At 36.4% G+C, this 17,242-nt stretch overlaps 1 pseudogene; it reads right to left on the reverse strand.

Moving 5' to 3' along the window:
- Positions 1–17,242, reverse strand: part of LOC127433763 (microtubule-associated serine/threonine-protein kinase 4-like) — a 203,580-nt pseudogene that overhangs the window by 28,137 nt on the left and 158,201 nt on the right.

The following is a 17,242-nucleotide window of genomic DNA, read 5'->3' on the forward strand; positions in this document are numbered from 1 at the left end:
TTTAGGGTGAGTAAATTATAAGTATTCATTTTTGGGTGAACTACTCCTTTAAAGTGCAATATATCACCCATATCTTATGAATACACCTTTATTTCTGACAAAGTAATATAAACCTGAGCGCCCTGTCTCCCTGAAGTTGCGTAGCAGTCAGCCAATCAGGTTGGTCCTTGTGATTTTTGATATGAAACTGTCCATGAATTAGTAAAATGTATCCATGTATTGAGGTTCTCCTACCCTCAAGTGGATCCCTTGTCAGACCAAGTTGGCTGATAATGTATCGTGGGATGTCGGTTTTGATGCCTTGGCCCTCTTTGGCATGACCCTCTGCAGCCTCCAAAAGATGGTAGAACTCTTCAGGGTCAAACTCCTACAAGACACAATGCATTCATTTTTTAACCCAAGATGTTAGCCAGATCGCTCTAAAAAGATTTAAAAGATTTAAATTTTAGGCCTTGGCACCTGAACTTTCTGGGAGAGCATGATGATAACATTTTGTTTGATCTCTCATACAATGCAAATTATTCTCAGTGTCTCTATGTGGAGTTTCCAATGTAGGGGCAGTCGGCTTAACACATTCGTTTAAAGCACGCAGCTCATACAGACTAAGATTGCAGTCTTTCTCGGTTTAATAATCACACTAGGACAAATCATGATTATAATTTTATTAATTGTCCATTTCAGTGTAAAAGGAGTAACAGAGCACATGGTCAAATAAGCATGTGAGCATTTGGAAGCAGTCATGTGTCAGTCAACATCTATGCAACAAGGTGCATAGATGTTGCACAAATCTTCGGTAATTCCACTATCAGCATGATAATATTATTTACATTTTCCCAGTTATCAGTCAAAAAGAAATTTTGGCTGCTGAGAAATCGTGCACCCCTAATTTAAATTGAATACATTGAGTTAGATGTTGGGTAAACATCTGACCATTGACCGAAATGCGAGCAATCTGAAGTTACAGGAGAAATCATAAGGCTCATTGACCCAGGGAGTTTTGTTGTTGAGGAACATTCAACATGCTTGCAAAGATCCTACCAGACATTCCAGGAGTCGTGCGGGCCTGGCGATGACAATGAGGATCTTTTTCACCAGCTCCTTGATGAAGGCCACCTCTGCACTCTCTGATCGCTCAGTCGACTGCATTACAATGAAACAACACATCACAAATGGCCATCTATGCATGCATCAATGAAAGCAATGAAGAGAAACTAGTTGAAAGGCAAGACTAATTTGCTTTTAAGTCTAGCGGTTTCATTACACAGGGGAAAGCATTTCAAATACTGAAAGAACAACAAAGAAGGCAAAGCCTCTGGAGGCATCATTTACCTCCTGAAAGAGCCTTTCCAATTTATCTGTGAGCTCACAAAAATATCGGGAGGTGATGAGGCCAAGGCGTGACATCTCCAGGCAGTCTCTGGCCAGCTCGATGATCTGGTGGTGAGCAAAGCTGAGCACACCATCGGCCAGAGGCAGGACGTTCTCAGGGGAGTTGCTCTGAATGATCTCCTTGATGCGCTCCTCCATCTGAGCAGTGGCCTGAGGGGTGGAGAGATGGAGTCAGTTCTGCAGTGTGTGTGTGAACACCAGCCAATTCCATGATAGGCCATGATGGCTTCGGGTAACTGTGTGGGCCCACAGAATTCTTTTGAAAGTTCTGAAGAAGTTGAATGCCTGGCATACATTAAGTGGCATTCACACAACCCACCACATGCATGATAACATTTTAAATAGTTTGGCTAATTTGGTAATAGTTTCAGCAACCAATAAGAATCCTGTTGGGAAATTCCAAGACAGAGCATATGATCATACACCGATCAGCCACAACATTAAAACCACCTGCCTAATATTGTGTAGGTCTGCCTCGTGCCGCCAAAACAGCGCCAACCCGCATCTCAGAATAGCATTCTGAGATACTATTTTTCTCACCATAATTGTACAGAGCGGTTATCTGAGTTACCATAGACTTTGTTAGCTCTAACCATTCTGGCCATTCTCTGTTGACCTCTCTCATCAACAAGGCATTTCCATTCACAGAAATGCCGCTCACTGGATGTTTACACCATTCAGAGTAAATTCTAGAGACTGTTGTGTGTGAAAATCCCAGGAGAACAGAGTTACAGAAATACTCAAACCAGCCCGTCTGGCACCAACAATCACCCATATCTGCATAAAATAATGCAGATATGGGTCAGGAGCTTCAGTTAATGTTCACATCAACCATCAGAATGGGGAAAAAATGTGATGATAGTGATTTGGACCGTGGCATGATTGTTGGTGTCAGATGGGCTGGTTTGAGTATTTCTGTAACTACTGATCTCCTGGGATTTTAATGCACAACAGTCTCTAGAATTTACTCCGAATGGTGCCAAAAAAAAAAAAATAAAACATCCAGTGAGCGGCAGTTCTGCGGATGAAAACACCTTGTTGATGAGAGAGGTCAACAGAGAATGGCCAGACTGGTTCAAACTGACAAAGTCTACGGTAACTCAGATAACCGCTGGACAGATAACTGATAGACTGGCCCCGTTTCCAGCAGCCATCACTCCAACACCTTATCCTTGAGTAATTATGCTAAATTGCTAATTTGGTACTAGAAAATCACTTGCCATTATATCAAACACAGTTGAAAGCTATTGACTGGCATGTCTTAAGGTCAATATCAGGTCAAAAATGGCAAAAAAGAAACAGCTTTCACTAGAAACTCATCAGTCAATCATTGTTTTGAGGAATGAAGGCTATACAATGCTTGAAATTGCCATAAAAACTGAAGATTTCATACAAAGGTGTACACTACAGTCTTCAAAGACAAAGGACAACTGGCTCTAACAAGGACAGAAAGAGATGTGGAAGGCCAGATGTACAACTATACAAGAGAATAAGTACATCAGTCTCTAGTTTGAGAAATAGACACCTCACATGTCCTCATCTGACAGCTTCATTGAATTCTACCCGCTCAACACCAGTTTCATGTACAACAGTAAAGAGAAGACTCAGGGGTGCAGGCCTTATGGGAAGAATTGCAAAGAAAAAGCCACTTTTGAAACAGAAAAACAAAAAGTAAAGGTTAGAGCGGGCAAAGAAACACAAACATTGGACAACAGATAATTGGAAAAGAGTGTTATGGATCTTAACCCCATTGAGCATTTGTGGGATCAGCTAGACTGTAAGGTGCGTGAGAAGTGCCCGACAAGACAGCCACATCTATGGCAAGTGCTACAGGAAGCGTGGGGTGAAATGTCACCTGAGTATCTGGACAAACTGACAGCTAGAATGCCAAGGATCTGCAAAGCTGTCATTGCTGCACATGGAGGATTTTTTGATGAGAACTCTTTGAAGTAGTTTAAGAAGTTCTGAATTTTTTTTTCAAATTGTAATAGTAATTTTCCACGTTATTAATGTCCTGACAATACATGCCACTTTGGTGAATAAAAGTACCAATTTCTTTCCATAAGAGCAAAATCTGTACATTATTCCAAACTTTTGGCTGCCAGTGTATATATATATATATATATATATATATATATATATATATGTATATATATGTACATTTGTTATAAGGGCTTTTCTAAGGACTTGTCAATGTACACCTGTGGCATGCTTTGGAAACATCTCACTCTGGTTGTGTCGCTGTGTCAATTAAACTTAGATCGAGAGCCCTTTTTTTCAGGTGCCAATGGCTGAACCGTTAAAGTAGCTTATCTTATGACCCTGAAGGAGCTTAGTGAAAATAGTTTACACTTACCTTAGGAAATCTTTCTTTATACACATGATTCATCATTATAATCTCATGGTCACAGCATGACGCCGATCTTCCAGGACTGTCAATGCAAAGAAAGCATACTTTTCAATATGCATACTGTCATACTATCATTTTGAGTTTGCAGTGGCATATTCAAAATTGTTGGTAATTATAGAACCAGCCCATTATGCAAAAAACGTAATCTTAATATTCTGAGAAACAGAAAGGCTGCATGGATCCCAATTTAAAAAATGTACTTCTACTTTATACTTTTAGAAACTTTAAAGAATGTTCAAAGGCAGCCTGGTAGCATTTGATCATACTAGTATGTCATAAAATCTTTATATCACAGAACCCCCTGGTACGTACAAGCATTAGTACTTTGGCATCTAAATGTATTATCTCAAAATTATTAATTCCTAACTTTTAGGTTCATACATTTCAAAACTGATGTGGCAGCTATATTTTTCCACAATTGTAAAAGCTGCTAGAGAACCAATACAAATAGGTTGGAAATTAGCTTTTTTGCCCACCACCCACAGTCACCAGCAAATGTACTTATTTATTTATTTTAATAGTCCCCCCCCCCCCCACACACATATTAAAAGTACAAAACTCAGACTAAACCGTGAGTTGAGTGAGCTCACTTTGCATTCTTGCTTTCGCTGGTCTTGTAAATGGACTTCCAAGTGTACATATGTGCAAACAAAAGAATTTCTTGTCAAAGCCAATCCAAGATAAACTACCATCCACTAGTAGCATGTTATGTGCAATATCAGTCTACAAAGAATGCATGGATGCACGCTTCCTAAATCCACTGGAAATAGTATACCGTCCAGGCACCGTTGGAATATTCCTGTCACCATTGTCAACATGATTTGGGATGCATTAATTCTGATCTTACCTTATATTTAGGACGGATAGTAAAGGAATCGGGACTTACATTACAGTAAAAAGGCAACAACACACAAGCTTCCCGTACCTAAGACTGCGAGAGCGTGGCCGCATGGGCGTGACTCTCCTGTGGTCGTCTCCAGAGATGCTCTCGGTGCAGAAATGTTTGGACAGGAAGTGGAGCTCATCTGGCGTGGGCTGGAAGGGCAGCTGATGGAGCTTCTCCTGTGATGAACAGGACGACTGGAAGTGAAACGAAAATACATTGAAAAAGAAAAGAAGACAAATGAAATGAAAACAAAACAAGAAACAAAAGATGACGACTGATGTGCTATGTCACACATCAATACTGTATGCGAGCATGCGGGTGAGGAGGATAAACACAGTGCTTGATTTTTACTGGTTTACTGGTTTCTTCATGGTCATAACCCTGAAAACATGAAGAATGGAGACCTCAGTCAAACATGTGAGTATTAAAGTGAGGTGCCTAATGTAACCATGAAGAGGCACTGTTTTAGACAAATATGAAATAATTAATGCTTCTTTCAAACATTGAATATATTGTGGTGACCTCTGAGTTTATTTTGTACAGTGGCGCAATGTTGCCACATACACATTATATTTTTCACTCAGTTATGTCGTAAAAACTGTCCCAGCCCACCTGTGCTTACAGTTAAGTGTAGCTACTCAGTGGTAAATTAATCCTACATATACATTTTTCTAATTTTGTAACGTTTTGTCAAGTCAGCATGGATTTTGGGATTTTTCTCCAGAATCGCTAGGTTTTAGAGGAACAAATTCCAAAACAGGAAGCTGGACAAGGATTTCTGAACAGTGTTAGTGTAAACTGCAGGCCAAGAAGTTTTGGAGTGTTCGCAAAAAGGGCGAGAATATAATATTTGTTTTATAAAAAAGATATGATAGTATAAAATCATAAAAGTAGCCGTTTTAATGACAATTAGAAAATAATGCAATAATGTCATCGACCACTTATCAAAAAGATCATGTTACAAATGATTGCATATGATAAATATATTGAACGTGTTTATGAGAGATTGTTCATCTTTGTGCACTTCACATCAATTATTCTTTAAACAACGAATATATAAATATAATTGCAATCTGATGTTTTGTCGGGCATTGTAATGACAACAATAAAATAAAATATTGTTTTTTGGTTGACATTTTATTTGCCACTTAAAAGTGTGCAATGAATAAAATTTCATAAGTAAAGCTATCTTGTACATTGATATTTCTATGCATTTTATGAATCTATATGAACTTAAAAAATATTTTAGCCAAATTTTAAGATTTATTTAATTTTTTACTAAAGATTATTCAATTAAAATTGAATTTGGTTATGAATTTGAAATGCGTAAGTCTTATTTTTTATTTTTTTTGTGAAAATGTTTTGAGAATTACAGCTCAACAACCAATTCACAAAAGCCAGTCAAACCGTTCATATTTTGTGTTATTGTTTACTTCCACATTGTAACATTTCTTTATGGCTTAAACAGAGAAGAAAATAAAGATTATTGATTTCAAATAACTGTGCCATGGTTATATGATAAATTCGTTTTCCGTTATTTATATAGGCTACAGAGCAGAGCTGCAACTACCAACAAGAGCACAAAGTGGTAAATTACCGTAGGAACTGTCAGTTGTTAAGTGTCATAATTTAGTTATTACGATAAAATATATAATTTGTATGACATAATATATCATTAATATGAGAAAAGATGTTGTTTTTACAACATAATATCTTGTTAATAGGAGAAAAGATGTCGTCTTTATGACAAAACTGAGTGAAAAAAAATAAGTACGTGGCAGCATTGCGCCACCGTAACTTTGGACATCATGCTGTATTTAAAGCAAACAACAGTGGATCAGAAACTATTACATTTCCAATAACACATATAAACACCAATTCTGCTCACGATCACCAAAATCAAACCAAATATTTTCTGATTTTGTCCCATCACACAGCATTTTTACTTTCAGTACGGACAAAAAATAAATAAAAATTATTTTGCTGGACAATTTATGCATCGTGTTATTTGGTTGTACTGCTGTAGTTACTTTTCTGTAAAGTGAAAGCTGATTGGCTGGTGTGCCAGCATCATATTGCGCATCACTTCCTGTGAGGGTGGCCAGCTGCGGCGACTGTGTGTGAAACACAACAACAACCAGAGAGTGAATGTGTGAGTGTGCAGTCTGGCACAGATTCAGCGACAAATTTACCAGCAAACAAATCTGCCACAGGCACATTAGTCAGACTGGGAGACAGTCATGCAGCATCTGTTACCCACGGCAGACAGTTTCAGCCAAGTATTAGTTCAGTTGCGCATATATATATATATATATATATATATATATATATATATATATATATATATATATATATAAATATATTCACATACATATACTGTATATATGCAAGGACACAGACCCAAACTAACTACAAGCTTCAAAGCAAAATACAGCAATGAAGACTGGACAATGCTGAAAGAAATAATTATAGCGGCATTCATTGTATACAGCATAATGCATTCAATTTGATAATGCAGGATTTCCCAACCGGGGGTTTGCGCACACCTATGGGTTCATGATGGAACTGCATGTTGTTCATGAGGTTATAATCTTGTGACAGTGAAAATAACATGGATAATAGACAGAAGAATGCATGATAATTATTCATTCAGTTTTAGATTGTAAGTGTTCCAAGTGAATAAATACACCAATTATTTTAAGAAATATCAATTTTATTTGAGGAGAAATTTTAAAGGGATAGTTCACCCCAAAAATGTGTATGATTTTCTTTCTTCTGTAGAACACAAACATTTAAGAAGAATATTTCAGCTCTGTAGGTCCATAAATGGCCAGGGCTTTAAAGCGCTAAAAAGCTCATAAAGGCAGCATAAAAGTAATCCAGACACCAGTGGTTTTATCAATGTCTTCAGAAGTGATGTTATAGGCGTGGGTGAGAAACAGATAATTATTTAAGTAATTTATTATCATAAAGGGTGGTGATATGCACAAAGAATGCAAATCGCCAAAAACACAAGAAGAAGAATGTGGAAGAGAAAGTGAAAGTAGAGATTTATAGTAAACAAATAAATACAATATTGTTTCTCACCCACACCTATCATATTGCTCTGAAGACATGGATTAAACCACTGGAGTCTTATGGATGACTTTTCTACTGCTTTTATATGCTTTTTGGAGATTTAAAGTTCTGGCCACCGTCCACTTGCATTGTATGGACCTACAGAGCTGAGATATGTTTCTAAAAATCTTTGTTGGTGTTCAGCAGAAGAGAGAAAGTCATGCATCATCTTGGATGGCATGAGGGTGAGAAATGATAGGAGCATTTAGATTTTTGGGTGAACTATCCCTTTAAGAAAAACTAGTTTTTGGACCATTTTCCTTTGTGGTACAGAGTTGCCATATTGCAATGTATCTCGTATGTCGCAGGGGTTCAGCTGACTAAAAAATCTTTGGGAAGTCCTGTGAGATTGATATAACACATTATAATGGAAAAGCAGTGCTGATACTGTGACCCTAGGTGTTCCTACTTGACTACAATATCCAACTGTATAACAAAGTGGTAGCTGCTTATTCCCAAGTTTAATTCTGCTCAACTTTGCTGAATCACCAACACTGTTGGTCAAGTTGAAAACTCTCAGACACTGAACGACTTCCTGTCTCTTTGTCAATAAAAGCACATCACTGTCAGTATGAACACACTTTCATGTGTTGTACTTACAGAGATGGTGGAGCTGGGTGTGTTAGTTCCATAACCAGATGAGGGAAGTGATGCCAAGGACCAGCGTCGCCCATCAGTCCTGCAAATACAGACAGCTTTAAGTTCATATTCGCACAAATAATCACACAAACTCTAAAGAATCGGGGGTCATCATAAACAGAAGGCACATACTTTATTACATTGCACTGGCTCCAAGACATAAGAGACGAGTGTTATACAAGATAAAAGAGAAAAGGCTGAGTGAGTCATTTATTTTCGAAGCAGAACAGATGATGAAAGTGCCATTATAATCCATGAGCTCCGGGCAGTTATCTTTAGAGCAGCGCTCTGTGAGCAATTTCCTGCAAGTTTTCAAGACAGTTGATTGAATGAACTGATGATAACAATCACGGAAAGACAAAAGGCACAAACACTGGGAGCATTACATAGGCCGGTTAAAAATACAATAGATAATGCCCAAAATTGTTTGATTAGCCTATTTTAGCTTTGCTGATATGACTGAATTTCTGAACCAGTTTTAATTGCATTCCCATCTCAAGCCGTAGAAGGCCTGTCATCTCCTGCGAAAGCATCAAAATGTTCTCAGAATGTTCTTCTCATCAAAGAACACATTAACTTGTTGTTTATTTCCTGATATTCTTGACAGATCTGGACCACAATTCTAAAAATACAGCTACTTCTCTATCAAACTGTGTTTTATAAAAGATAGAAATGGTACACTGTCTATAAGTGTTTAACAACAAACTATATTATTACTGATGACTGTGACTCTAGAAAGTATTTAAACGCTTAGCACTTAAAAAAAAAATTCCATTCTTCCAATTACTTGTATTTTTTGTGAAATGTTTTACTGGAAAAGTGTACTTTTGCTATCTTTCTTGCAAGTAAATGCCACATGGTTGGTATTGTGTTATCTAATGCAATGACAGTCCTTTTTTAGAGTGCCTCAAGTGCCCAAATACTCTTTGGGGCACTGTGTCTCCTCAGATTTTTTGGTAATAATAATAATTAAAAAAAAAATAATAGTAATAAAAAAAAAAACTAATGAAAGTGTCCGAAGAATGTGTCATTTACCTGCGTGTGAAGGAGAAATGAGCTGAAGCACTCGGCGAAAAGTTTCTAGGGCTGTCTTGAGGACTTGTGCCTGCAAAAAAATAAAATAAATGTTTTAACAGTCTTGAAGTTTCACAGTTTGTCCTGTGTCAACAGGCGCGTCTGCTTAGTAGGAAAAGACAATGCATCACTTTCAAAGAAAGAATATTGCTTTAAAAAGAAAAAAACTCTTTTAAAATTGTAAGCTTTCACTTTGCCGGTGAACTGCAGAAGAAAATATCTTAAAGGTGAAGTGTGTAATTTCTGCAGACAAATGGAATGTTTCCACACCTAGAGAAGCATTCTGAGGCCATACGTCAATATTTTTCTGTCTTGAAAACAAGAAAATAAACAATTTTTATTGACCTTTTATCCAAGTTATAATAAAAAAAAAATAAAAAATAAAAAAGACAGAAAAACAATCATTAATTTATGCATTTTCGTTTGGTGCCACTAGTGTTGCAGAAATAACACTTATTGTTTGATAGATCAGTCAAGAATCTTCTATGTATTACTTTTAAATAATATGAATCATATTATTTTCTTCTGTACTTTAATCAATGCAGAGCCCCTATCTTCTGAGGGATAGGGAGGATTTTTAGTGAATAACAACTTAAATTTCGGTTTGGTCTGGAAAGCAATCACATGGCTTTAGATGCTTTGGAATATAGTCAATGAATGGTAATGACTATTTTTAAAGTGCAAAAAAGTTTTTAACTTCATAAAAAAAAAAAAAAAAAAAAAACAATTATAAAAAAAAAACAGAGGGTGAGAACATAATGACAGAAATCTTATTTTTGGGTGATCTTTCTCTTTAAGCTAGAGTCAGATGAGGCTCCTACATCATCCCTGTCACCACACGTGCTCTACGCTCTTATTAGCAGATCCCCGCTGTTTCTGGGGATTACTTTTGGCAATATGGGCACGTGCGAGGGTCTGGGAGATCAGAGTAAATGTCCTACTTTCCTAAAAAACTGCCTTCTGCCCTGCAACAATTATAGATAATTAACTTGACTGAATATGGAAGGAGTTAATAGGTAATTAACAGACATCTGTACTAATTTCCTGATATTCATACACAGCTGCAAACATATAGATGATTTGCAAGCAACACCACTATTAAATTCATATTTGAGTTTTATTTACGTCACTTATTTTACTAGTGGTATCTACAGATCAAAGTGGCTTTATATAATAATTTGGGATGAAAACAATTATCGTATTATATGCTCTCAATTCGACTTGTGTATGTACCTTTCGATACATAAATATATCCAGGGCTTTTGATTGAACAAATTCAGTGCGATTAATTATATTACAAAATAATGCATTAAAAAAATAACACAAAGAATCATGTCCTTGGACTGTAATAAGGAGTATTCGTACCATTACTACCAAAATCATACAGTTAAGTGTGAATTAAGTGTTCAGTTTAAGCTTGAAGTACACCCTTTTTGTTTTCAGCATGGGGCAGTAAGCACAAATCTAGCTAAAACGCTGTGTTTATGACGCTGCACAACCAAAGTAAGAGGCTCCAAAAGTGTCCGTCTGACACATGTGTACACTGGCGGCCAAAAGTTTGAAATAATGTACAGATTTTGCTCTTATGGAAAGAAATTGGTACTTTTATTCACCACAGTGGCATTCAACTGATCACAATGTATAGTCAGGACATTAATAACGTGAAAAATTACTATTACAATTTGAAAAAAATGTTCAGAACTTCTTAAACTACTTCAAAGAGTTCTCATCAAAAAATCCTCCATGTGCAGCAATGACAGCTTTACATATCCTTGTTATTCTAGCTGTCAGTTTGTCCAGACACTCAGGTGACATTTCACCCCACACTTCCTGTAGCACTTGCCATAGATGTGGCTGTCTTGTCGGACACTTCTCACACACCTTACAGTCTAGCTGATCCCACAAAAGCTCAATGGGGTTAAGATCCATAACACTCTTTTCCAATTATCTGTTGTCCAATGTCTGTGTTTCTTTTTCCACTCTAACCTTTTCTTTTTGTTTTTCTGTTTCAAAAGTGGCTTTTTTTTTGCAATTCTTCCCATAAGGCCTGCACCCCTGAGTCTTCTCTTTACTGTTGTACATGAAACTGGTGTTGAGCGGGTAGAATTCAATGAAGCTGTCAGCTGAGGACATGTGAGGCATCTATTTCTGAAACTAGAGACTCTGATGTACTTATCCTCTTGTTTAGTTGTACATCTGGTCTTCCACATCTCTTTCTGTCCTTGTTAGAGCCAGTTGTCCTTTGTCTTTGAAGACTTTAGTGTACACCTTTGTATGAAATCTTCAGTTTTTTGACAATTTCAATCATTGTATAGCCTTCATTTCTCAAAACAATGATTGACTGATGAGTTTCTAGAGAAAGCAGTTTCTTTTTTGCCATTTCTGACCTAATATTGACCTCAAGACATGCCAGTGTATTGCATACTGTGGTACCTCAAAAACAAAGACAATGTTAATCTTCATTTAATGAACCAAATATCTTTAAACTGTGTTTGATATAATGACAAGTGATTTTCTAGTACCAAATGAGCAATTTAGCATGATTACCCAAGGATAAGGTGTTGGAGTGATGGCTGCTGGAAATGGGGCCTGTCTAGATTTGATCAAAAATGACTTTTTTCAAATTGTGATGGTGCTGTTTTTTACATCAGTAATGTCCTGACTATACTTTGTGATCAGTTGAATGCCACTTTGGTGAATTAAAGTACCAATTTCCTTCTGAAACAGCAAAATATGTACATTATTCCAAACTTTTGGCCGACAGTGTACACAGACATCAAGACGTGTCCTTACAAAAGCCCTTATAAGTCTACTTAGGACAGGTGAACGCATTCAGTTGCAAAATCGATTGCTGTGGACTGTAGATCAATGAATGGTTTATGTTCAGTGATACAGAAATGAACATTATATTGCCTACTAAAGCCACTATTTATATTGCTGTACTTGTCAGCCACAATAATGTAATGTATTTTAATAATTTGAATTACTGTATTTATTGTTTATCATATTTGTAATAATTTAAATAATGTAATAATTATTTTTATTTGGGGTCTTTTCATAGCAAATATTGATGTATGCAATTAATTGCAATAAATTCAATTGACATTTTTTATCAATTGACAGCCCTAATAAATACATAACTGGGGCTACTGCTTAAGAAGTGTTTAAAACAGACAAGCAATGCGACATTGAGAGTGATGAAGTACAGTCATCTCCCCCACGGTGCAACCGAACGGAGCGCTCAAAGGACTTCTAGACAGCTAGTCTAGAACACTGATGGTAAACGACAAGCAGATTGAAGCATTACAGTTTAACAAATTTTTCAAACAACTGTGTTGTCATGTCCCGGTGCAACTACCTCAAACATGTCATTTCATTTACACCATGTGGCGGTACGGAAATCTACCAACAGCAGATTGATTACACCTGTTCTTAATTAAGAGATGCAGAGGGGAGAGAGAGAATTTAAAAGATGGCAGAGTGAAATGAAACATGGGGAAGACTGGTGAGATGAGAACGGTGTGGAGCAGAACGCAGGTGTAGGGGTGTTTGGTGAAACCAAGGAAATGCTGGAGACATTCAGCAGTGCAGAAAGATTCAGCAGAGTCCCAATATGAAAAGTTATCAAAGGAATTTGTAACTTTTGATTCATCATCAAATGGTATGCCAAAACATACGTAGTGGGCGTGGTCAATTTTACTAAAACATTGCCTCTTGGTCGCGCTATAATAATTAAAAAACTAAAAGTGGCTCTAACTATGGAACTGTTGGTCCAATCGACTTGCATGCAGTGTCTTTGTCTAAGGTGCCATCAAGGTGTATGTGGACAGCCATATATCTTGAAAAACATGGCCACCATCGACCAATCAGCTTTTAGCAGCTATTTGACAAGGTTAAAAAAGGCAGATCTAAATGAAATGTGGTACGCCTATTTGTCTCTTGGCCCGAGAAGTTTATGGAAAATTTGAAAACAATTGGCCACCGGGAGGTGCTATCGCATTTAACATGGGCGTAAATCATTGTATACACCACTGTGTTTCACAAAGAAACCCGTTATTCATATCTTATGATAGATCTCCTCATTCTGAACAACTTTGCCTCAAGAAACATTGTTGTGAGAGGGGGCCTGGGTAGCGAGTATTGACGCTGACTACCACCCCTGGAGTCACGAGTTCGAATCCAGGGTGTGCTGAGTGACTCCAACCAGGTCTCCTAAGCAACCAAATTGGCCCAGTTGTTAGGGAGGGTAGAGTTACATGGGGTAACCTCTTTGTGGTCGCGATTTGTGGTTCTCGCTCTCAATGGGGAGCGTGGTAAGTTGTGCGTGGATCGCGGAGAGTAACACGAGCCTCCACGGTGTCATGCACGACGAGCCACGTGATAAGATGTGTGGACTGACGGTCTCAGAGGCGGAGGCAATTGAGGACCTACTAAGTAGTGGGAATTGGGCATTCCAAATTGGGAGAAAAGGGGATACAAAAATAAAATTAAAAAAGAACCATTGGTGTGAATCAAATCGTTGGTTAAATATTTGAGATTAACAAAAAATTAAAAAAATGACTTTTTCTAACTAGTCCTAGGCCACTTACCCGATCTGAACCAAACCAGTGTAGAGAGATTCTTTGGAATCCCATTATCAATAATTATTAAAAAAAAGTTGGAACTTTCCATACACCGTTGCAGTGGTCAATCTCAGGACACATAAAAAAAATAAAAAAAATCCCACCTATGCCTCTTGGTGGCGCTATAACAGTCAGGAAAGTAAAAAAAAAAACCCCATATCTCAGTGCTACCTAACCTGATGTTTCTGTAAATTAAGGTACTTTAACATTGTTTAGTTTTAACAGTCTAATTAATACTAAATATCTGTTGCATACATACTTAAAGGCCTCAAACGCTTGAACCCCGTTAACTGCTGCTTGCAGCATATTTACTATAATGATGTGTCAAACTATATGAAAATTTTTATATTCTCATTTGTAACAGGCGATTTTTAGTTCAGTTAGAGCTGTACTGGGCAAATGATTTATTTTGACAGGCAAAACCTGTCTGGAACCCAAATATACTTAATTTGATCATGAATTTAAATCTAAGTTTGGGTGTGCCACTGTTACAACCAACATTACCGTGCAAATTGGTGCAAGTTTGCCTCAATGCTACATTTAACAGACTCTCCCAGCCGACACAGAGCGCTTTTACATGCGCAGCAATATGCTGACAACTGCTTTTTGCTTATATGAAATGCAAAATCAGGATAATGGGCAAAAATCGACTGTATCTAAATGTACTTATTGGCCTACAATAGGTTTTTTTTCCTTGCCACAGTCACCTTTGGCTTGCTCACACAGTGGGCTTAAAGACATTAAAGGTTTAAACGCTTTGAAACTGTGTATTGTGAAAGTGCTATACAAATAAAAATGACTTGAACATAGACAAACTCAAAGAATGAAAACTTTCTTTTGTTCTGCTTTTTGTTGCCAATGTCAGAAACTGTTGTGTCTTTTTAATATTTAAAGTACATTTAATTTATGTTGTTATGTTGAATCCTTCAAAAAGTCAAAGTGAAACATTTGTGGGCACTCTTTTTTTATTTTTTATTGTATTGAGAAATCTGTGCAACATTACATGCATAATAATACAATATATTTAAATGTACTAATCGTGATCAGATATCGGTAACTAACGTAAACTACCTTAGAATACAATATATAAAATACAAATTCATTATAGCAAATGAGATACACAAAATTTGTTTTTCATTGTACTCAAAAGTACAATTAAAAAAAACTAATACATGAAAACAGATAATGTGCATCAGCCATATTATAAAAGGCTGGTGACACTTTAAAATAAGGTTCCATAACACTAGTAAATAATAGTGCATTAACTAATGCTAACGAATACAACTTTTGATTTTAAAAATGTATTAGCATATGTTAAAATTAACATTAAAACATTAACCAGGATTAATACTGTAAATGCTGTAAAAGTATTGTTCATTGTTAGTTCATGTTAACCAATGTTGTAAACTAATGTTAAAAAATGAAGCCTTATTGTAAAGTGAAACCAAATGGCTCTCTATATAAATTTGGCCAATTTCAATAATCTCAAAAAGCTCATATAATGATTAATTGGTGTGGCTGATATATTGGTCTATCTATCACTGCAGTTTTGAGTATATTAATTGAATAAATCACTCTGTATAGTCCATCAATGCTATACAAATATGCTAAACAGCACATGCTGTTCTGAGCCAACTCACTATGCCTCTATTTTTCATGTCTAGACAGCTTAAATGATGTTCAATCACAATAAGACACTTTAATTAAAATTTAATGCTAAATGCTCTTTGAAGGTTGCCAGTGCAACATCAGTTTGTGTGCTGTGCAGTCTTACAAAATGAGAAAGTGGAAAATCCAGTGGGCAGCTCATGAATCAGACACTTCTCAAACATGTTTTTTTTATTTTTCTAATAAATATTTTTCAATACAAGAGTCACTGTTTGCTGGACTTGCCCCTGTTCTGCCCAAGGGGTCAGAGTTTGGCTGGTTAGAATAGTCCAGTTATTCTCTGCTGATTGATGTCCTAACTACAGAACACTATCTAAGCCCAGTAAGCATCTTTTTGACAGTCATTGTAAAGTATTATAAATATATATACAGCTCTGGAACAAATTAAGAGACCACTGCAAAATTAGCAGTTTCTCTGGATTTACTATTTATAGGTATGTGTTTGAGTAAAATGTTTTTTTGTTTTGTTTTATTCTATAAAGTACTGACAACATTTCTCCCAAATTTCAAATTAAAATATTGTCATTTAGAGCATTTATTTGCAGAAAATTAAAACTGGTCAAAATAACAAAAATGATGCAGTGTTTAGATACCTCGAATAATGCAAAGAAAACAAGTTCATACTCATTTTTAAACAACACAATAATAATGTTTTATCTTAGGAAGAGTTCAGAAATCAATATTTGGTGGAATAACCCTGATTTTCAATCACAGCTTTCATGCGTCTTGGCATGCTCTCTACCAGTGTTTCACATTGCTGTTGGGTGACTTTATTGCCACTCCTGGAGCAAAAATTCAAGCAGCTCGGCTTTGCTTCCTCTTGATCCAGAGGTTTTCAATGGGGTTCAGGTCTGGAGATTGGGCTGACCATGAGGTGGTCCTCTATCCACACCTTGATCAGAGTCGGAGCCAGGATGTTTTACCCGAGGGGACATTTGAAATTTCGAAGGGGACACAGATTTGCCACTTTACCCTAATACCCTAATAAAAGAAGACGCTTCTTTATCCCTCGCCTGTATACATGTGCCTGAAATTGTGGCATGTCAGCACTTTAAAAAATGCCAAAAATATTCAAAATAAAAAGTGAAATCTAAAATTTTTGGTCTAATAAATGTCTAATCAAATTATCCTCTGGAGCGCACACTCCAAAAAATTTACTATTTAAGATTTACGCATTTCAATTTCATAACAAAATTCCATGAAATTTAATTGAGTAATCTTTAACAAAATTAAATGAATTAAACCTCAATATTTACATTTTATTAATACAATTTTTATAAAACTTAGTTCAATTTGATGGAATTTTGTTATTAATTTTGTTTGTTTGAGTGCATGAAATTCTATCCATTTATCAACCTAAATAACTGTTTAAGACAACTTAACGTATATTCATTAACAAAACACAGCAAAAGGTAGTAAACTGCTGTACTCACAATT

This window comes from Myxocyprinus asiaticus, chromosome 4 (assembly GCF_019703515.2).
Source record: "Myxocyprinus asiaticus isolate MX2 ecotype Aquarium Trade chromosome 4, UBuf_Myxa_2, whole genome shotgun sequence".
Taxonomy (NCBI): domain Eukaryota; kingdom Metazoa; phylum Chordata; class Actinopteri; order Cypriniformes; family Catostomidae; genus Myxocyprinus; species Myxocyprinus asiaticus.